We start from the raw sequence: 24,324 nt of genomic DNA, 5'->3' as shown, positions 1-24,324 counted from the left end.
CTCAGAAGCTGAGACATCATTTCAAGGGCGCCCTTTATGAGAAGGGTATACATCCATGGCTAATTAAGCGTTAAGATCAGTGCCAGACAAAAAAAAACATAAAGTTAACAGCAACTGTGGAGAAACATCTCTGAACAGAAATGTATCTGGAAAAAGAAATTGTAAATCTGAAAAAGAAACTTTTCCAGCCAGTAACAATGTGAATAAGATTTTAAAAAGCAACATGAGTAGTGAAAGCCCACCAGTAGCTAAGAGGAGAAAATCAAATAAAGCATACAGGAATAAAGGTCAGCTACCAGACAACTAGAGTCCAAACTCCTGAGAAGGGATCAAAAAAGCTTTCTTCTCATCCAAAAAAACTAAACTGAAGAACATGATTGGGACTTCTAACACCGAGTTAGCAAAACGCAGAACTATTTAAACAATGAAAAAGTTAACAACAGTGAGTTAAAAATAATTCTTCAAGCACTGCTCAACGAAATTTGATTTAAGGAAGATAAAAAAAGGGAGTAAAACTCATATTAGTAATTTGAAGTACCAAAGCCCTAACAGTGTAATTAGTGAATGTATATTATTTTGATATTTTAAAATAAAAGGAAAGTTTTATTCAACAGCTAAGTAGTTTTATGGTAACCTTTTTAGATCCAGTTTAAAAAGTACTTGAATGGTGACAGCTATCTTTAATGCAAACATAAAATCATTATATCTAATTGAAAAATGTCTTTTTGAAAGGTCTCTGTGCATAGATCTTTGGAAACCCTACAGAACTGCTGATGGGGCACAGATACAAAGCTAAACTCCCTGTATTGCCAAATAACTTGGTCACAAGAGGCAATACTGGTGTAATGCAAATGCTTCCTAATTAGAGTGTCAATCCTAGAGTAGGCAGATTGAGAACTATTAACAAGCTTTACTATAACTTTTTTCATTTATATTCGTTCAGGAGTTGTGGATGTTGCTGACTGGGCCAGCATTTATTGCTGAAACCTAAGTACCCAGATTGGCAGTTAAGAATCACCCATATTGTTGTGGACCTGAAGTTACATGTAGGCCAGATCAGGTAAGGATGGTAGGTTTTCTTCCCAACAATATATTAGTGAACCAGATAGGTATTTACAATAGTTAACAGTGGTTAACATCAAGCTAACTTTTTGATTCCAGATTATTTATTGAATTCAGATTTCACCATCTCCCCTGATGGGACTCAAGTCTATGTCACCAGAACTCTGAATTAATAGTCGAGTGATATTAATGTTACCTTCAAAGGGACATGGACAGCATTCTTTGATAAGGAACTTGTCGAGGAAGGCACAGCTAGCAGTTGTCAACGCAGAATTCGTCAACCTTTTTAGAAGTCAAGAAATACCCTATCCAGTGTTACTGCTGTCATGAAATCTCATTGCCCCAGAGCACCCAGTTACCAGCTTTACTGAAGGAATCACCTTGTCACTGGCAGAAAATTGGACACCTCCTGCAATGTGCCTCAAAGTGCCAATACCTCTGCCAGATTTCTTAGTTTATATTATCTGTTCAGGGTGGGTGATTAGACCAGGTGAATTGTATCTTGGAAGCGGAAGAGCCAAGCAAAATCAGCAACTTTACCTTAATGTCTCTATACCTTGTTCTTCATGTTCCTTAACTACCAATTGACACAGGTTCAAAAGCGGAAATTCCTGGAAAAGCTCAGCAGGTCTGGTAGCATCTGTGGAGATAAAACAGAGTTAATATTTTGAGTCCGGTGGCCCTTCCTCAGCACTGGGTTCTCAGTTCTGATGAAGAGTCACTGGACCCGAAATGTTAACTCTGATTTCTCTCCAAAAATACTGTCAGACCTGCTGAGCTTTTCCAGCAATTTCTGTTTTTGTTTCTGATTTACAGCATCTGCAGTTTTTTTGGTTTTTAACTGACACAGGCTAATCAAATCAAAGAGTTGGAAAGGGGTTGCAAACCATTTTTGTTATGACATCTTGATGCCTGTGCAAAAATCATACCAATTACACAAAGGTCAGCACAGGTATCCTAACTAATAGTTACTATTCGAACAGCATCATTCTGATAGATTATCCTGGCATTTGGGTCATTGTTGCTTGTTGCAGGAATTGAATGATGTCTTCGCCTAGAAGTACTTCTTTGGCTGTCCTGCAATATATTTGGGATGTAAAAACCACAACATAAATGCAAGTTCGTATATGGCATGTCATCTCTATCTACACACTAAGACATGATCTAAGCATTATAGCTCAGGTTTTTGATCTTACTTTAAAATTATTCAGTAATAAACCTGAGTCACTGCTCTGATATCCTTAAATGATGTTATTGAATGAAGTCTAGATTTGGAAATTCGGAAAAAAAGACAGCAACAAGAAAACCCCTAAGGTTTCAAAATGAAGAGAAGTGACTGAATTCAATGAAAACTGATAGTAAATGTGTGTAATCCTTTTTTTCATAAGTCAAAAAGTTAAAGTTGGAATGTTTAAAGCAGACATACACATGTTATTTGAGTTCTATGGGCAGGAGATGCAGCTCAAATTGGAATTGCAGTCACTATTTCCACTTCTTTTAAAACTTAAGCATCTATCATCCTGAGAAAGTGAGAAAAACAATTGACAGAAACCTATTGTAATGATGTCCTCTTAGGTATTTTCACTGAATATTCAGATGAGACTGTCAAAATTTGAGAAGTCAGCAAATTACAACTCTAACTAGCAGGCCAAAACCAATCTCCGGAAAGCAATTGGACATTTTTCACGAAGGCCCTGGTAAATTTGTGTGAGAGGGATGGACAAAACTCTTTTTGTGGCAGAAATTCTGCCTTTAAATCTGGAATTACCTTCGGTAAAAGGAGAGGCAGTAGTAACGATACTAGTAAAGAAAAACCTACAGCAGTGTTGCCTCGCAGGTTGTATCAATGGAGAATCCTGCATTACATAGATTTGAAGAGCCTTCCCTCTGGGGGCTCACTAAGGCTTGTGACACTAATTCCTCAATGATTGTTAAATAAACTAGCCTGCGGTTGAAATCAACAAGCATTCTCTTCTCATAGAAAGAAAATTACACATGATTCATGGGAATAATGAAGTCTAGGAGGAAGTACAGCAGCCATCCATTCTTCAATACTGCAAGAGTAACAGGACATTGAGTAACAGGGACTCCACTCAGCTGATTGAAGGAGAAGAATAAGACATGGGGCATTCTATACCATAACTGGTTTGGATGCATCGACTCTTATCACATGAGGGAAAAACATGGGACTTCTTTGATGGGAATTCTTTGATATTCATACTCAGAAGAATCTTAACATGAGCAGAATAGAGAGGATGGGATGAAAGGTCATTATCCTGAAATATTAACTATGTTCCTCTCTCTACAGCTGCGGCCAAACTTATGTATTTCCATTCACTTCTTTTTATGTTTCAATTCACTAGCTTCTGCAGCATTTCAATTTTATTTCAGTAAGGACATGGTGGTAGTGCAATCAATTTCATACCTTTATTGCTATCATCCAGAGGAGATTGGATGTAAATGCTAAGAGTGAAAATAATCCATTGGAAGTACCTTGTAGATTAGGCACAGTAAACAATATTTTACCTACTTTAACATTCACTGTTGGACTCAAACTCAAACAGACAGGCACTTGACAGGAATATAAATAAATCAATCAATAATTGAACACTGCTAAACATGAAAAAGATTCATCCTCTCATACTTCACATAAGATTCATCTTCCAGCAAATCAAAATGGTCTTTATTTTCTTTGTCTTTATTTTCGTTGTCATCCATTCCAGGTTGCATCTGTTGAGAAGCCCTAGTTATTGGATCAAGGGAGGTTGTTAGACCTTCCCAACAGTGTTGCCACATTTTCAGAGAGGGAGCACCTTTCGTGTGCATTGGACACTGACTGGGATATTTCAGCAGTCATTCCCTCATTTTGTATGGACCATTTTTGTAGACAAAATGGTTATGCTACAAAAGCTTAGCATTATTAATCTGATGTGCTGCTTCATTAAATAAAGATTTTGCTGACACAATGTTATACATTTTTTGATCACCTAAATGCCTAACTGAAAGCAAGGAGCTACTCAAATCAAACTTGTAAAATGGTAATATCCCTCCCTCTGTCTACGAGGCCCCAGTTCAAGTCCCACCTGCTCTAGAGCTGTGTAACAGTGCTTCTAAACAGGTTTAATAGAAAATATCAAAAAATGTAGCTGGAAATTTGAGTGAGGTCAAGCACTGCAGGTTGGACAAGTTTGATTTGAGTAGCTCCTTGCTTTCAGTTACGTATTTAGGTGATCAAAAAATGTATAACATTGTATCAGCAAAATCTTTATTTAATGAAGCAGCACATCAGCTTAATAATGCATAACCATTTTGTCTACAAAAATAGCACTAACATTAACATTTCAGCAATGATTTTCCTCAGCTATTATCCTAAGGTATCCTTCTCTTTCATTAGTTTAGTTAGATCAAGAGATCTGAGGGCATTAATACTGTTTAGGATTTGTGTCGTCTTTTTAGAGTAAACCCAACATTCATAAAGTTCATACATAAACTTCATATAGTTCGACTTCCCTCACTTTTAGTGGGAATAAACTTAAAAGTGATGATAAACCTAAATAATTTCTCTTGAATTTCAATTAGTTACAAGTTGTGACCAAGTTTCATCTCGTACAATTCTTCCTTTTTGTCTCATTCCAGGCAAAAAGGTGCATGAAATGGTGGAGAGTGCCAATGTGGGCATTGTGTCACCAAAAACATGTTATCACATTTGTGTATAACTATTCACTCTTCTTTACCAGTAGTGTGTGGGAATGCCTGTCTAGCAACACCGACAATACTTAAGGCACAAGCCTAGCCATTCTTAATGACATGATGCTTGACAGGCCAAGGTGTGAAGGAAGCAGCTCACAGGACAGAAGCATTGTGAGTCTTTAAGCTCCGAAAGAGGGAGAAAAGAAGCTAAAGGCAAGGTACACCAGAGATGCTGTGAGTATTGAAGTAGACACAAAGTGCGAAAGCAATAAGAAAGTGAGCGAGGACCTCTGAGAAGTCCTCTAATTTGGCTCAAACCCTGGGTTCCTGCTTCTGCAAATAAAGTCTTCAGGGAGGAATATTGCAATGTGATGTGGCAGTGCACTCCAAAATACATCATTGATTGAAGTGCCAAAGTGTACTTTAGTGAATCAGAGGTGAACCATAATGACACGATGATGCTATTACATATCAAAAGCCGAGGTCAATGGACCATAGCATCATAAGTCTGTAAGATATAAGAGCAGAATTCAGCCATTTGGCCCATCAAGTCTGTTCTGCCAGTTAATCATGGCTGTTATGTTTCCTAACCCATTCTCCTGTCTTCTTCCTGTAACGCTTTATTCCTTTACTAATCAAGAATCTATCTATCTCTGGACGTGGGATTTGAGCAGTCACTCATCTAAGACAGGCCTGAGATGCTGGTAACTTGTGTCCAAGACAGAGGTCTGGAAGAGCATGCAGGGAGCTTCAGGTAATGAGATAATCGCTCTGACCTTCCTGTCAGGAAGTTTCAGCATCTTTCTGATGGGTGGGAGAGTAGGAAATTGGATATGAATAAGGTGAAGTTAGGTAACAATATGTATGATAATGAGCAATTATCCAAGCTAATAGGCCCTTTGTTGCTCACTAATGAGAATTTCATCTCACCATCCAAGACTTAGTTGAAAAGAGTGTCTTATTGGTCTTGATATTGGGAAGGTCTTCACTGAACATCTGATTCACTTTTCCCAAATTTCTTACCATGGCCTCATGGCTCACATCACTCACGGGCCGCTAAGATTCCATCCTATCATTATATTTAAAATTTGATGATCACCTGTTTCCATGTCTACTCTGAGCCTTTACTTCAGTACAAAGATTTTCTCCTTATTTTCATGACCTAGGCATTTAGTCCCATTGATCAATACAATTACCCTTTATTGTAATCACTTTACTGTCTCAATGCCTTTCCCATAATGTGGTGACAAGAATTTTATAACGTGGAGGGCAAAGGTGGATGACCTTTCTGTACTGTCTTCTGACTCTAAAGCTTAAAAATCTTATTTTTAACACCGACATCCTATTTGCTGAACTCATGGATTTATCTAAAGTACCTCCAAGGTCCTCTCTATTGCTGTATATTATAAAATAATTCAATTTAAATTACAACAGTTCATCATGCTTTCCAAATCTCATGAAATTACATTTATTCATATTAGATGACTTGGCAACTAAGCTCCTCAAATGACCTTGATCCTTTGTATTTGATCAGCCTGTACTCTTTATACATGCAGTCATTCAACTTTGAATCATCTCATAAACTTGGAGAGTTTTATATTTGCCCCCAGTTCCAAGGAATTGCCATCAGACAGTAATGGCCTAAACAATCAACAATGAAAAGACCTTTCTGAATGACCTCCTACTCCCATTTGTAATTCATGTGCAAGTATAATGGTGTTCCCTGTTTAAGCTAAGTTTTGATCCATATTGGATGCATTCCAACAATACCAAGTCTTCCAACTTTGTGAACTAACCTCTGATATAGGTTAGTTTTTTGTTCTTGGAACATGTACATCACTAGTACAGCTAACATTGCTTTCCATCCCTAGGGAAGAAATGTCAAATACTAAAGAGCACAGGTTTAAAGTGAGAGGAGGGGAAGTTTAAAGGAGATGTGCGAAGAAAGTTTTTATACAGAGGTTGGTAGGTGCCTGGAACATGCAGCCATGGGAGGTGATAGAAACAGATACATTAGTGAAGCTTCGGACAGACACGTGAACATGCAGACAATAGTGTGATATGGACCACATTCAGGCACATAAAATCAGTTTAGAAAAGCATTATGGTCAATATAGACATAGTGGACTGAAAGGCCAGTTCCTGTGCTGTTCTGTTCTTTTTACTAAAAAGATTACCGTTAATATTAAAACAACATCCCCTAATTCAGGTCTGACCACAAAGGAAATCATCCTTTCCAACCCTACCTTGTCAAGATCATTTGGGATCTTATACACTTTACTCAAGACATGATTCATTCTTTTAAACTCCAGTGAAAACAAGCCCAAATAGTCCAATATATCCTCGTAAGACCACCCACTCATTCCAGGTATCGATCTAGAAAACCTCCTCTGACCTACCTCCAATGCATTACATCATTCCTTATATTAAAAACCAAAACATGACACAATATTGAAGAGGTGGTCTCACCAATGCCCTGTAAAACTGAAGCATAGCAACATGGATTTCATGTTCAGTTCCTCTCATAATAAGGGATAGCTTCCCATTAGACTTCTTTATTAAATGCTGTGCCTGCATACTGTTTTTGTGACTCAAGCACCAGAACACCTAAATACCTCTGCATAAAAAATCTTGGAGTTGTTCTCTGTTTCAGTAATGCTCTGATTTTTTTTTTCTTTCTGCCAAAGAGATTTTCATATTTTCTCACATTCTTACTTCCTGCTGGATTTTTGCCAATCACTCAACTTATCAACTTTAATTTGCAAATGCATTGTGCCTTCTTCACAAAATACTTTTCTGTATATCTGGGTGCCATCTGTGAATTTAACTACTGTGTTTTAGCTTTGTTCATCTCATTAATTAAATAAAATTCTAAAAGTGTTTTGGCCCCAGCTCAGACCCCTGCAAGCCTCCACTCATTACATCCAACCAATATGAAAAAAAAAACCTGTTATACCTATTTTCTGTTACTGCCAGGCAACTAATCTTACGTCAAGACAAATGCATCACCCCTAACTATGAGTGTTTATTTTCTGCAATAATCTTTGGAGTGGTATCTTCTGAAATACTTTCTGGAAACCCAAGAATGGAATATTTTGCAGGCTCCCCATTACCTTCATCACATGTTACTCCTTCAAGGGTGTCCAATAAATTGATTAAATTTGTTTTCTCTTTAATTAACTGAAATAACTGCACAGGGCCTGGTATCCTGTCACCACATCATGTGCACAATACACTGGCTGTGACCAGCCAGCTAGAAGATAGTCCCTGAAAGCAGGAGCCTCTCTGAGTCCTTTGTTTATATCTGTCAGCCAGGCATCCCTGATAGGGCTAGGTTAACAACCCCAATTAAGGATCTCATAATCAATAGGATCCACCTGGTTCCAATCACTACAGAAACCATACTGTCTTTTCCTGATTTCCTTGATTTTTTTTCTAAGTGTATAGGTATAACCTCTTCAACAATCGATTTTGACATCTTCCCCACAACAGGTATCAAGCTAACTGGCCAACAGTTTCCTATTTCTGTCTCCCTCTCATCCGAAATAGAAGGGTTATATTTGTTATTTTCAAGTCTAATGGAACTTTTCCTGAACAAAAGGATTTTTGGATAATTAACATCAATGCATCTATTACTCCATTAGCAACATCTTTTAAGATCTTAGGTTGAAATTCATCTGAACTTGAAGACTTGTCAGGCAGCAGCGCTATCAGTTTGCTAATGTCGTAAGGTGAACGTTGACCCCCCTCTGAGAACTAAAATCGAAACACCCAAAGAGGAGCACCTCACCCCACAATCTGTAAAAGGAGTGTGAAAAGTGGTGTTTCCTGCTTTTCAGCAACTTCTAGTAGTTAAATAAAATAAATCCCTGATACTTACTTTAAAATCAACAAGTAAAGATTTATTTACATAACTCTTAACATTGAACAAATTAACTAAACTATTAATAAACCGAATAAATCCCTTCTAACTACTAACTACTCCCAAATAAAGCAAGAGTCTAATGGTTCCAATAAATACAAGTCCCACTTATATAAAAAAAAATGTAGTCTCTCGAATTACAGCAAGGTTACTGATCTTCCGGAATGTTCTGTGTCTTCTCCGTCAATTCTTCTGTCAAGAATATATTCTCCGTCTATTCTTCTGTCAGGAATATTAACTAGTTGTGTCATTGGTCCCGTTGTTATTTAGATGGTGCTTCCTTTAAGATATAGAGGAGGCTGTGAAAGCCAGTGATTCTCTCTTGAGAGCTGAGGCTCTGGTGGATGGCAGCTAGCTCCCAGATCTTTGCCCAACTGCCCCCTTCTTTTTATACCCTTGATGACATATCAATTTTTCTTACAATAGAAGTGGTCCTAGGTTGTCAAAACCATCAGACTTAAATTTAATTGATTTTTGTATCTAAATGCCTGGTTCAAATTGATTGGCAAAATACAAAAGCCTGTTGTCTTGGTAAAAAAAAAACCTGCTAGTTGGCCTGCTAAGAAGTACGGCCTTTGGATACAAATGTTTCAACTTGGGTTCTCTCTGTGTACTGGCAAACTTTCAAGCTGCTGCTCACAGACATGCATTTTAAATCTCTAAGCACAGAAAAAGCACATGATCTTTTAAAGGGATGATACAATGCTTTCCCCCGAAGCACTTTACAAACACCAAATTTCCTGTCTCCTTAATCCACAAATAATCTGCCCAACTTTGCAACACCTCCTGCCTTAATTAAAAAATGAACCATCATAATGAAAAGATGGCTTCAATTTTTTCTTTCTTTCTTTTTAAAACCTTAACTCCATTATATCTTTCATCTAGAGTTACACATTTTATACTAATTCTATTTATATACAATGTTGAACACGACCGTTTCTATCTTATATAAGCATTTTTCTTTTAAACTCACGATAAAGCATCCGCGATGATATTTTCATGACTCGCAACATGTATAATCTGTAAATTAAACGCTTGTAACATGAGACCCCAACAAAATAATCTGGTGTTCTTGTTTTTAAATTTTTCCAGAAATGTCAAAGGACTATGAACAGGATGCACAATCGTTAGCAATGTAAACATTAAAATGTTGTAAGGCCATTACAAAACTCAATAACTTTTTTTGAATGGTAGAATATTATTTTTCTGGTGGATATTGAGTTTTTTTGAAAAATAACCAATTGGCTTTTCAATCTCATAATCATCCTCCTGTAACAACACAGCTCCAACATCTACAACACTTGCGTCGATGGCGACTTTGAAGGTTTTCAATAAATTTGGTGTGGCTAAAACTGGTGCAGTGGTTAACACTGCTTTTAAATTCTCAAATGCCTCCTGGCATTGTTCTGTCCACAAAAATTTTGTGCTCTTTTTTACTAAATCCATCAACAATGCCACTGTGCTACTGAAGTTTGGTACAAATTTCATGGGGAGTCCACTCAATCCTAAAAATTGTAGCACTTCCTTCTTCGATGATAGTCTTGGATATTACTCGATGGCCTTCATCATCACATTCCTTGGTGTCATCTGTCCTTATCCGATGCTGTGCCATAAGGATGTCACTTCTGCCTTTGCAAATTCTGTTTTTGCCAACTTTATGACTAACTTTGCCTTCCGTAGTCTCTCAAAGAGCTCTGCCAAATTTCCATGTGGTCTTTCCACAAATGGCTAAAGATTACTACGTCATCTGTGTAGACAGCACAATTAGTCAATCCTGCAACATGTCTGTCCATAAGCCTTTGAAAAGTGGCTGGTGTATTTTTCATTCCAAAGGGCATTTCTTTAAATTGATATAGCCCATTTGGGGTTACAAAAGCAGAAACGTCTTTTGCTCTCTCTGACAAAGGTACTTTGTAGTAACTGCAACATTAAGTCCAACTTTGTGATGTAAGTGGCTTGTCCTACATTTTCCACACATTCCTCCAGCCTTGGAATTGTGTATGAGTCAGATTTGGTTGCAGCATTGGCCTTCCGATAACTCCGATAATCTAATTCCGATAATCGTTGAGTACCATCAGATTTGGGAATCAACACAATCAGTGAACTCCACTCACTTTGACTTGTCTCAATGATGTCTTCTTGGAGCATCACTTGCACTTCCTTCTGAACCTGCACTGCTTTGAGAGGATTAAGCCTGTAGGGGTGTTGTTTTATTAGAACAGCATTCCCTACATCAACTTCATGTACTATGGCGTTAGTCCTCCTCATTCTATTTCTACATAGGTCCTCATAGCACTGTAACAAGTCTTTCAATTCAGTTCTCTGTTGCTGGGACAGATAGCTCACTACCCTATCCTTAGAGACTTCCACATTATTCAATTTATTCTGAGGCACATCAAAATCCCAATCATCTGGATTTGATTCCTCACTCTGACTGGCAGTAACTAATACCTGTTTCTCCAGTTTCCTTTTCCTATCATAGAAATGTTTCAGCATGTTCATATGATGTACCCAATAATTTTTTTTCCCTTTCTAGCATCTTTACCAGATTATTCACCAGACTTAACTTCTTCTCAATCTGAAAGGGACCATTAAACATTACTTTAAAAGGCACTCCTACCACTGGTAACAACACCTACACTTTATCCCCACAGGCAAACGTACAAATTTTAGATTTCTTATCTTCTTCTTGCCTCATTAGGTGCCCTGCCACCTTCAAATGTTGCCTATCTAATTCACCTGCTCTGTTTAATCTTTCTCTTGCCTCAGATACATAATCCAACTGTGAGATCTTTGACTTCGGACTTATCAACTTTTCCTTAATTAATTTTAAAGGCCCTCTTACTTTGTGACCGAATATCAATTCAAATGGAATAAACTGAGTTGATTCATTTGGAGAATCTCTAATAGCAAATAATATAATGGGATTCCTTTATCCCAATCATTTCGGTAATCCCGGCAAAAAGCCCTCAGCATTGTCTTTAGGGTTTGATGCCAACTTTCCAATGCTCCGTCAGATTCAGGATGGTACGCACTTGATTTAAAGTGTTTGATACCAAAACTATCCAAGACCCCCTTAAATAATTTGTAAGTAAAATTGGAACGTTGGAGTGACTGAACCTCCCTGAGTAGTCCATAACGGGTAAAAGAAAGCAAGCAACTCCCCCACAACCTTTTTTGCCTTGACATTCCGTAATGGAATTGCCTTCGGAAATCTGGTAGACACATTCATCATGGTTAGCAAATACTGGTTCCCACTTTTGGTTTTAAGGAGGGAACCTACACAATCAATTATAACCCACATGAAATGTTCTTCAAACATGGGAATTGGCATCAAAGGTGCTGATTTTATTACTGTCTGTGGCTTTTCTACCCTCCAACACGTATGGCAGGTACGGCAAAATTCAACCATATCTGTATGTAATCCAGGCCAATAGAAATGCTTCTGTATCTTAGCCTGAGTCTTCCTCACTCCTAGATGACCTCCTACAGGTAATTCAGGTGCTACCTGCAATATTTCCTGTCTGTATTCCACCGGCAACACAATCTGGTGAACTTCCATCTATTTCTCATCTGCACTAACCTGCCAAGGTCTCCACTTCTGCCTTAAGATTTTATCCTTAAGGTAATAACATTTTGGAATACATTCTGGTTCCTTTTCCAAGTAGGCTTCATGATATAAATCCTTTATCATCTCATTTTTCTGTTCTTCTCTGCAGCTCTTCTCGCTGTTTTAAATTTCTGTTCTCCAACATGAGTTCTTATCACTTCTGGAAGTGAGTTTTTAAACTCCTTCAGCAGAATAATATCTCTAAGAACCTCATATGTCTATTCTATCTTTAAGCCTTCATCCATCTATCGAAGTTTCTGTGTTTAATTCTTTCAAACTCGATATAAGTCTAATCTGAGATAACAAGTTGTAGAGCTGGATGAACACAGCAGGCCAAGCAGCATCAGAGGAGCAGGAAGGCTGACGTTTCGGGTCTAGACCGTTCTTCAGAAATCATTTCTGAAGAGGGGTCTACGCCCAAAACGTCAGCCTTCCTGCTCCTCTGATGCTGCTTGGCCTGCTGTGTTCATCCAGCTCTACAACTTGTTATCTCAGATTCTCCAGCATCTGCAGTTCCGGCTATCTCTGAAATAAGTCTGATCTGGTTCATTCTTACATTTCTGAACTGTACATCTATGTACTTCTGGTACTAATTAGTAGACATGCAAAATAGCCTGTTTTACTTCTTCATATCCTCCTGACACCTCCTCTGACAGCGCTGCAAACATCTCACTAGCCCTGCCTAACAACTTGGTTTGAATTAACATTACCAACACAGACTCTGGCCAGTTCATTTGTTTAAACAATTTCTCAAAGGAAACTAGAAAGGATTCTACATCTTTTTCATGGAATTTTGGGAATGTTTGGACATAATTGAGGGGAAGCGATGGCCTAGTGGTATTATCACTGGACTGTTAATCCAGACACCTACATAACGTTCCCAGGACCTGGGTTCGAATCCTGCAACGGCAGATGGTGGAATTTGAATTTAATAAATATCTGGAATTAAGAATCTAATGATGACCTTGAATCCATTATCGATTGTTGGGGAAAAACCCATCTGGTTCACCGATGTCCTTTAAGGAAGGAAGCTGCCATCCTTACCTGGCCTGGACTACATGACCTGGACTCGCAGCAATGTGGTTGACTCTTAACTGCCTATTGGGCAATTAGGGATGGGCAATAAATGCTGCCTAGCCGGCAACACCCTCATCCCTACAAGGCCTTTGACTATGGTAGGTTTGGGCATCATTACTATCCTGTTCACTAAGCCTACTTTCTACTTTCACCTCCATCTTGTTACGTCAACTTTCCTGTCTAATTGCCAACTTCTGAAGTTCAAACTCTCTTTCTTTTTCTCTTTCTTCCGCCAGGGCAATTCTTTCCTTTCATCTTTCCTCTGCTTTAACTGTAATTCAAACTGTTTCAGTTCCCTTTCATTACTTTCTGACTCTAGCCTTTTATGTTCACTTTCTAACTCCAGTTGTCTCACTTGTACTTTAATTTTTTCTAACTCCTCTGCACTTGACTGTTTCTCTGATATACCTAAACACTTGACTAACTCCATTACAATTTCAGCTTTCTTATTATCCCTAGTTAAACCCAATTTTTGTCTGTTTGCTAATTCTAAAAGTGTCACCCTTTTTCTGTCTTTCTAAACTTTCTTGGCAAATTTGGGAAGCAACTTTGACCCCCAGAACCTGTTAGCAACGTTAAGAGCCATTTCTCCACTTCTGATTTAACCAACAAAAAGCAACAAAAATTAAACAGATTTTCCACTTCTCACTTAATTTTTATTTGAAGATCTAGAACATTAATCCTCGTGTCTGTTTAAATCTGTTGGGACGTTTCATACCCTAAATCTGTTCAAATCTTTCCAGATCTATCCAAATGTCCAATGCATGTTGTAATTATTGATGCCCAACCATGTGGATTCAAATTTTCTTCAATTGTTTTTAATCTCCAAAGCAGATTCTGATCCCCTTCTGTGAACTAAAACTGAAATACCCAAGGAGGAGCACCTTGCCCCATAATCTGTAAAAGGAGTGTGAAAAGTGGTGTAACCTGTTTTTCAGCAACTTTTTAAAGAACCACATGGTTACACAAAATAAATCACTGACCACTCACTTTACAATCAACAAGTAACAATTTGTTTAGATAACTCTAACAGTGAACAAATTAACTAAATATTAACAAACCGAATAAATCCCTTCTAACTGCTAACTATTCCCGAATAAAGCAAGATTCTGATGGTATGCTTTTCCAATGCATACAAGTCCCAGTTATATATATCAGAAAATAAAATTTAGTCTCTCTAAATTGCAGCTAGGTTACGTGTCTTCTGGAATATACTATGCTTTCTCCATTGATTCTTCTGTCAGGAATACCTTCTCCATCAATTCTTCTGTCAGGAATATTAATTAGTTGTGCTATTGGTACCATTGTTAATTTGATTGTACTTTCTTTAAGATGTAGAGGAGGCTGTGAGAGCATTTGATTGTCTCTTGAGAGCTGACGGCTGTTAGCTTTGGCGGATAGCAGCGGGCTCTCTTTGTCCAACTGCCCCCTTCTTTTTATACCCTTGATGGCATATCAATATTTCTTACAATAGGATTGGTCATAGGTTGTTAAAATCGTCAGACTTAAATTTAATAGGCTTTTGGCATCTAAGTGCCTCATTCAAATTGATTGGTTAAATTGATTGTCTTGGTAAGAAAAGCTGCTGTTTGGCCTGCAAACAGTACAGATTTTAATACAAATGTTTCAATTTGGGTGCTCTCTGTGTACTTGCAAACTTTCAAGATGCTGCTCACAGACATCCATTTTCAATCTCTAAGCACAGAAAAAGCACATGATCTTTTAAAGGGATGACACATTCCTTAATGTTTACAAACATTAAATTCTGACTTCCGGTCTTCTAATCCACCAATACTCTACCCAACTTCATGACATTTCAGTACCGCTTCTCTTGTGATTGTAATTTTGTTAACTTCCTCTCTCTATTCCAACTCCTGATTGACAGCTATTACTGGAATATTCTATTATCTATAGCAAAAACTAAGCAAATTATTTGTTCATTTCATCCACTGTTTCTTTACTGTTTCCTTATTATTTTCTTATGGTTAGCTCCTAATTCTCACTCTGTAGATAACCAATGTTCACTTTATGCACTCTTTGCATTTTAAAATATTTGTAGAAACTCTTATATTTCATTTTTACATTTCTAGTTGGCTTCGTCCCGTTCCCTAATTGTTTCCCTTAATTAACCTTTCAGTCAATCTCTGCTGTCCTTTATAGTCTGACCAATCATCCGACCTGCCACTCAATTTTGCACAGCCATACACTTTGTCCTTACATTTATTGTTTACCAATATTTTGTTAATTAACTACAGATGATGAGTCCTTGCTTTAGAATTTGCCTTTATTTGGGAAAGCATTAATTCCGAGCATTCTGAAATACCTCTTAAGTATGGTGTCACTGTCAGGGCCACTGTGTCCCTATTGATTAATCCCATAATCTAGTAAATCAGTTCATTATTTCATCGAATAAGGAGGAAGCTAATAATCAATGCAAATCAGTAGGTAGAAAACAGAGGCATTTTGTGAAATTATAGTCACTGAGGAGTGATGCTGAGTATACTGATGGATTGATAAACCATAGAGTTAGAGTTAGGGTCAAGGTTAGGGTTAGGCTTATCCTATTGCAGCTGAACTGCATTCTAGGGCATGAAACGATTTGACCATGAGATAGTAGATACTCAAATATAAACAAAAACTGCAATCACTGAAAATCTATTTGGAGAAGAGAGATTAAAGAACAAAAAAGTCCTGGCAAGTAAGAGGATTATCTCAGTAAAACCTATGGACTGTGTCCATTGAACTGCTTCCCCAGTTTTAGTTCCCCTTCATTCATAACAGTAATTTTTACTTTTCATTAGTCTGTATCTGTCTTTATGTGTTGTCAAGGAGTTGAGGGCGGGTTGCAGAATGCAGATTTAAAAGGGGATTAAAGTGTGACTCGTACAGTTATATGCTAACAGTTCTGAGTTACTTTTATTTGTGATTAAAATCTATTTATTTGTAAAAAGTAGTAGTTCTTGTTATGTACAGAAAGCTGGCATACACTTTCTGTTAGCGTGTATCTGTCTGACAGGTAAATTGGGTATTTACCATACATTGAAAAATTCCTTAACATTTCCTGGAACACTTTCCCAGTGAGGTGTGATGACTCCAGGGAGATGCTGAAAAATGGGATGAGGCTGGATTGTTTATTTTTCAGTAAGCTTTTTTACAGTCAAGGGAGTAGCTATTGCTGACTGGGCCAACAATTATTGAGAATCCCCAGTTGTTGCTAAGAACGTGATGGTGAGCTGCGTTATTGAATCGCTGCATTCGATTTGCTTAATTGTAGGTCTGTATTCTTATCTTCCCTGATTGGTCTTGTTTACTCTGGATATCAATAACCTGAAGCAGTCCCAACAATGGAGTATTATTAAGGCAAGGTACACTGTAAAATATTCAGTAATGCTAATACATCACAAGATTACACATACAATGCTTACTATCACCTGATTTGGTGAAATTGTTTGAGGATCAGAACAAAACAAGGGACAAAATAGTGGGATACCAAGGTGTAGAGCTGGATGAACACAGCAGGCCAAGCAGCATCAGAGGAGCAGGGAGGCTGACCCTTCTGAAGAAGGGTCTAGGCCCAAAACATCAGCCTCCCTGCTCCTCTGATGCTGCTTGGCTTGCTGTGTTCATCCAGCTCTACACCTTGGTATCTCAGATTCTCCAGCATCTGCAGTTCCTACTGTCTCTGAAACAAAATAGTGGGGAAATGCCAACACCAGAGAACTCCAGTGATTCAAGAAATCACTCACCATTTTCTCAAGGACAAATAACAATGGGCATTAAATTTTAGACTTACCAATAATGCCCACATCCCAGAAATGAATAAGACAAAGGAAGCAGATCTGCTGGAGATAGCAAGAACTGCAGATGCTGGAGTCAGAGTCTAACACAGTGTGGAGCTGGAGGAACACAGCAGGTCAGGCAACATCAGAGAATTAGGAAAGTTGACATTTAGGTCCTGACCCAAAATGTCAACTTTCCTATTCCTCTGATGCTGCCTGACCTGCTGTGTTCCTCCAGCTTCACACTGTGTTAAACACATCTGCTGGCCTCTGGTAATCTGAAACAGAGTAACAAAGTACCTTCTCCCTCAGGGACCTTGATGCGTTCTTCTGGCCATATCACTTTTGGTTCTTTTACCAGATACCTTAAATCTGTGCCTCCGAACCAGATCAAGACTGATGGTTGACCATCAAAAAGACCCTAGCGAGATACAGAAATCCTGAAAACAGCTCAAAGTAAAGCACAACTTAGGATAGAGATGGTGACATCCCTACAACAACAAGGTGAGCATTTTGACCAGTTTGGGGTGAGATGTCAGCATGTAGATTTTTAGATATTGGGTTATCACAATGGATTTTGGAACTAATCATTGCATCTACCAAACCAGAAAACTTTCCAAAAAACCTACTAGAAGAGAGGAAAGGGTGCAGCATTTAGAGATTAAAAGCAATAGAAGGAAATTTGGATCCACATGGCTGGGCATCAACAATTACAACATGCACTGGGGGGTGGGCATGAGAGTTAATCTGGTAACCAAAGTTCAGAAGTATGCCAAGACATGTGCTAAATGTAGCCTGACCCATACACTTCACAATTTCTAAGAATGCCAGATCTGTGTAAATCGTTTGGTGTGTTGTCGAAGCAATACAAGAAATCAAATTTAAAGCATGCATCAAAATTGGTTAAAAGCCAGATGCAGAAGAACAGTGTATAAGGCACAATGGCAATCACAATTAGATAATGCCAACACACAGCAGAAAACAAAGCAGATACTTCAGGTTGTCAAGAAAACGAGTCGTGAACTGATTCTGAACAAGAGCAATGTTAAGATACTTTTAGCAAGCATTCCGTATTAGCAATGTAGATTGGCCTGTTGATGCTATTAAGTAAGCTGAGATCTTCGTAATGATTGGGATTGAATGGCACAGAAGAGCAGTTAGAATTCATATATGGTCAAAATTGATATGGGAGCTGGTGTTAATATTATACAATTCCCCGTGTTGAAGGCTATGCATGCAGAGAAATGAGAATCTATTGTACAAATCACCACAGCTCAAAAAGCATGTGCTTAAAGACATAAGACCATAAGTGCTTTGGAACAATGGACTAGTAGTGCATTTATAGGAAGTCAGAATAGTACCATAACAATTTTATATTGCTGACACAATGGGACCAGCTGCTGTAGGACTACTGGTATGATGAGCTTTATAGCTCATCACAACATACGAGGTCAAGGCACCTCACTGAAAGGTACGAAAGGCTGAAGCATGGAGCACGTTGAGACAGAAATCTAAAACCACTCTATTCGGTAAGAGACGAACATGTTGCAGAGATGGTTAAGGTTAGATTGGAACATTTGTGGTGGCATTCCACAGAATTAAAGACTGCCAAAAGGAACCTTCACTTGCAACTTGGAAATAAAAGAAAATGAATTCCAGGCAAAAGGAACATAATCATTGTACAGTTTGTGAGAACAGAAGCTTAGCAACCCAATGTGTGGGTATGTAAATGGATTTATAGAGTACAGCAGCAGAAAATGAGCAAATGCTCAACAATTATAATAGCCAAATTGGAGAGGGAAAAAAAGAAGGCAGTGTTTTTGTGGATTTTGCTGGGAGCAAAAATGTAAAAATAAAAATTGGAACAGCAAGTCCAATCCTTAAGAGGTAAACATGTCAGGACAGGTAAGGTCTACCTTGTGATCCATTTTCTCTGCTTCCAATAGTCAGAGATGTACTTTGCTCCAAACAAGCTCCAATGAACATTTCATATAAGAGGCAAACAGAGCCAGATTTAATTCAATTTCAAATAGGATGGCAGGTCAGACTTCTCAGTCATTCAATGTGAACTTGTTATGTTGAATAAATTGCCAAGGTGTACAATCAACCCAGACCATATGAGGTGAATGTTACATCAGATAATGGTCTGCAAAGGGCTAATACTGAAGACTGCATTAAGCTCCACCCAATCTGATGATGTCATAAGGCTTTGTATGGGGAAATGCAAAAACACTGGATCTCAAAGGATAGAGTCTTTGCAACACTGTCTATCCTATCAATGTAACTTGTACCTGAATGGAATGAATAATCTCTTGGTTAAAGCAAGAGTCGCTTCCTGTCAGAGTACCTCATGGTTTTCTTCTACTATGCTGAACAAAGTAGGTCTAGTAGATCTAGGCCTAAAAGAAGAATGGGAGCAGTAACTCTACCTATGGTAACCAAGAGTCCAGCTAGCTCAAACAACATACTGATTATCTAAAGATTTTGTTTAATTGCACCATTACAACATGGTAAACAGTAGTGTAGATTTGACTTTGGTTTAACTGTGCAGAATGAATTTCAGAGAACACAAGACACCCAACTGTGAAATTCTCAAATGGAAACAAAGTCAGCTCTGAGAGTTGTACAATGTCACTGCACCTGGTACTTCTGCCACATGACAGACAAGGTCAGAGGCAGTTTTTGACAGCAAAGACATAGGTACCATGTACATAGATGAAAAACAGGTGACAAAAGTTCTGATTTGTCAGTAAATACAGGAATAACGTTAACTCCTTGTCAGTCCTCTGACATTATTACATTTTCAAATGTCAATGATAAGCAGCCCACAGTAGTAGAGAAGAAAGTTGAAATTAAAACACAAGATCAGCTGAAAGTATTAGAGGAATTCAAAAGTGCACTACTTTAAAATAGCTTCTGAGCCATTCTTGCAGTCTGCCTTTAATAATTATGACAAGTGATTATATAATTTTAGCTAGTCCTTCTAGAACTAAGCAGCACAGAAAACAAAACTAAAAGTGAAACTTCTTGTTGAACAAATACAGGTTTCTCAATATTTATTATCTTATATAATATTCATCACATACATTATGCATGTTAACTTCAGTTTTAAAAATTAAAAAGTCATATTTCAACTTTCTCAGCTTCTAACATTGGCAAGTGCAGCACTTTACATCATTACACCTTAAGACCACAGCTTTTTTAAATAACATCAATGGAATTACATGAAAATTGGAAGAGTTATTCATGAACTTGTCTCCACATGGGTTTACACATTGCTGGGTGAGAAAAAAAAACAAAACAGCATGAATATGAGGAAATGGAAGTTATTTCTACTTCTTGTTCCATGAGGTCTGAAGTTTGGGAAAGAGACAGGTGAAGGAGGTGATCAGGAAGGCAAGTTGAGTATGGGAGGAGGCAAAAATCACAGACTTAATATGGCGCCTGCAAAAAAAAGAGTTGATTGATTTATTGACATGTATACCGAAATAGAGTGAAAAGTTTTATTTACGAACGGTACAGGCAGATCATAGTAAGCAAAGGATGTACAGATCAACAAGACTTTGACAGAAACGTACAGGTTACATTGCACAGTGCGTGTGCTAGGCAAGATCAGTGTTAGCAAGATCAGTGTTATTTGAGGCTAGAGAGTCCATTCATCAGTCTGATAATGGCCGGGAAGAAGCTGTTCCTGAACCTACTGGTGCGTGTGTTCAAGCTTCTGTATCTTCTGCCTGATGGAAGAGGTTGTAGGAGAGCATTACTGGGGTGCGATGGGTCTTTGATGATGTTGGCAGCCTTTCTGCGGGGTTTTCAGAATAACAATTCCTGCCCCATCCTGATTAACTATACCTTGTATAGTTTTGAGACAACAAGGTGCAGAGCTGGATGAACCCAGCAGGCCAAGCAGCATCATAGGAGCAGAGAGGCTTGCTTGGCCTACTGTGTTCATCCAGCCCCACACCTTGTTGTCTCGGATTCTCCAGCATCTGCAGTTCCTACTATCCTTGTATAGTTTTATCTACTTGTGTAATCACTCACTGCAGGGATAGGATCACACTTACTTTAGTGCATCCTGGAGCGTTTCTATTATAAATTTGGATGTTTGCACTGATAATACTCCAGATATAAACGTGACTTCCTTCAGTTTGAGCTTGGAACCTGTGACTGTCCCTGTATCTATGATCTTTCTTCTGTATTTGCTGGTCAAACACTTACTCTCCCATGCCATTATTAAAGGTATTCAAAAACTTCTAATTAGTAGTGTAATAAATGAGCTTCTTCATCACCTTGACTTACCCAATCACACTCTATAAGGCTACACCAATGAGGCATGGGCATATTGGAGGAAAACATGCTGATTCAATACATTGTGGTTACATTTCTTACTGACTGTAAATGTCATTGAGCCCATATAAATTAATTTATTCCAAATGAACCTATCTGCTCCTTTTCTTCATGGAATTACTTCTTAACAGTGTGAAGTTCTTAGAAGTGATTTTGACCAGTTCTTCGCTTGTCTAGACTTTATAGTTTCTGGCAGTCAATATGATCCATTGGTTGGTATTTGATGACATATCCTTCAAAGAACTAATGGAAACAATGTTATCCTCATAAATCTATTGATTATCAGCAACTGAGAGAATGTAATCAGTACGTATAATTAACAGTGACTTCCCACGTGCAATTAAAGTTTCAGAAAGTACAATTTCAACTTTTAGCTTAATTTTTAACCAATCATAAAATATTATTTCAGTTTTAAAAATTACAGATAGTCTCACATCTCATACAAGATAAAAATCATTTTAGAAATGATTGACTTTTCAGCATGATGGATTGAGCTTCTCTATAATTCTGCGCTGGTTGCCTGAATAAACATTCCTCAGGCAACTTTGTCAAAAGCAAATGGTAATGAAGTAGATCCTTACGAAAATAAACCAGAACCAGAAATAAAATGTGGTTATTTTATACTTTCACTGAATGATAATTTTTAATGGATTATATTGATATTAATCAAAAAGGCACTTTTTAATGGATTAGCTCATTTGAATTGAAGCAACCTTATTTAGAGCTCCCTATAAACCCATACTTTGATAAAAGATAGAAGGCATGTACAAAATGCGTCAAAAATGTCCTCAGAGCTGTTGTGTTTTCACAGATGTAATGTGACCTTGTTCACAACTGGAGCTGGAACAACACAACCTGATTGTATCAACTCCCAAACATGGGAATTAGATTGGATTTATCATCATATTGCTTCTTTTTTATATCCTTGTTTGTTTGTTGTCCATCCCAAGTCACCCTGGAGCTAATTGGCACTTTAGGCCTTTTTAGAGGCCAGTTATCCACTTTCTTGTGTACCTGGAGTCACATGCAGTCCAGATGAGAACAACAGATTTTCTTGCCTCCAAGACATCAGTGAACCAGATAGATTTCAATGACACAAGGAAGACTGATAATCCACAACTGCACTTTCCTGCATTTTTGCATAACCTTTGACTCCCCTACTGATTAAAAATCTGTCTGTCTCAGCCTTGAATATACTTATTGACCCACAGTTACAAACATCTGTGGTAAAGAATTCCACATATTCTCTACCCTCCAAGAGAAGAAATTCCTCCTCATTTCTTTCTTGAATTGGTGACGCCTTATTCTGAAATTATACCCGCTATTCCTAAACTCTCCCACAAAGGAAAACAAATTTTCCACTTCTACCTTATCAAGTCCCTAAAAATCTTAAACATTTCAAAAGACTCAATGAATCATAGGCTGTAGGACAACATAGGAAAATGTCTATATTTGCAGATGGCACCAAATTATGAGGATAGCAATATGGAGAATGGCAACAGCATAGAAACACAGGAACAGGAGTAGGCCATTCTGCCTTTGAGTCTATTCTGCCATTCAATGAGATCATGGCTGATATGGCACACAACTCCATATATCTGTCTTTGGCCCTTATCCCTTAGTACCTTTGATGAAAAAATTTTTCTATCTCATATTTAAAAGTAACAACTGCAGTTTGGGAAAGAGTGCAAAACATCTACTGAACGTCCAAACATGTCTTCTGAATAGTTGAGCCTAATTCTCAGAACATGTCCCTATTTTTAGAATCCCTAACCAGTCTAAATCGTTTATCTTTATCTACACTGTCTTTTTCTGTTAATACTGATGATCAGTTTACACCTTAACTTTCTAAGTTCCAGAGAAAACAGGCCTAATTTATATAATCTCTCCTCATAACTTAACCCCTGAAATCCAGGCATCATTTTTTCAAACCTGCATTGTATTCCCTCTAAAGTGAATATAGCTTTGCTAATGTGTGGTGCCCAGATCTGCTCGCAGCACTCCGTGGGGCCTAGCCAGGATTTTATATAACTACAGCATAGTTTCTGTATCCTTGAACTCCAGTGCTCCAGGTATAAAGGCCAACGTTCCATGAGCCACCTTGCTTAGTTTCTACACCTGTGCAGAAGGGGAGGAGATGGCCTAATGGTATTATCACTGGACTGTTAATCCAGAGATCCAGGTAATGTTCTGGGGACTCATATTTGAAACTTGCTGTGGCAGATGGGAGGATGTGAATTCAGTAAAACTCTGAAATTAGGAGTTCAATGATGACCATGATTTTCTTACTGATTGTCAGGAAAAACCCATCTGGTTCACTGATGTTCTTTAGGGAAGGAAACTGCCATCCTGACCTGGTCTCGCCTACATGTGACTCCAGACCCACAACAATGTGGTTGACTCTTAACCACTGTCTGGGCAAGTGGGGATGGGCAATAAATGCTGGCCTAGCCACTGATGTCCACATCCCATGAATTAAAAAAAAAATGAAATTTTAAAGATCTAACAACCTGAACCCCTCAGTCTCTTTGGACATCCACTGTGTTTAACTTCATATCATTTAGAAAGTGCCATGTTCTATCATTTCGTAGTCCAAATGGATAACCTCACACTTACGTACATTGAACTCCATCTACCTCACTTTTGCTCATTCACTTAGTCTATCAGTATCCCTTTGTACTTTTATGCTATCAACTACACTGTCTACTATGCTGCCTTGCTTTGTGTCATTAGTACATAGTCGGTTCTGCTACAACACGATAGTTGCGTTCTTGTGCAACATCGCATTATAGAAATATGCGCAAAAGAAATAATGGGCCCTATGGGAAAAGTTGGGT

The sequence above is a fragment of the Rhincodon typus genome, chromosome 1, assembly GCF_021869965.1.
Source record: "Rhincodon typus isolate 14 chromosome 1, sRhiTyp1.1, whole genome shotgun sequence".
Classification (NCBI taxonomy): Eukaryota; Metazoa; Chordata; class Chondrichthyes; order Orectolobiformes; family Rhincodontidae; genus Rhincodon; species Rhincodon typus.
This window is presented reverse-complemented; position numbering follows the sequence as displayed.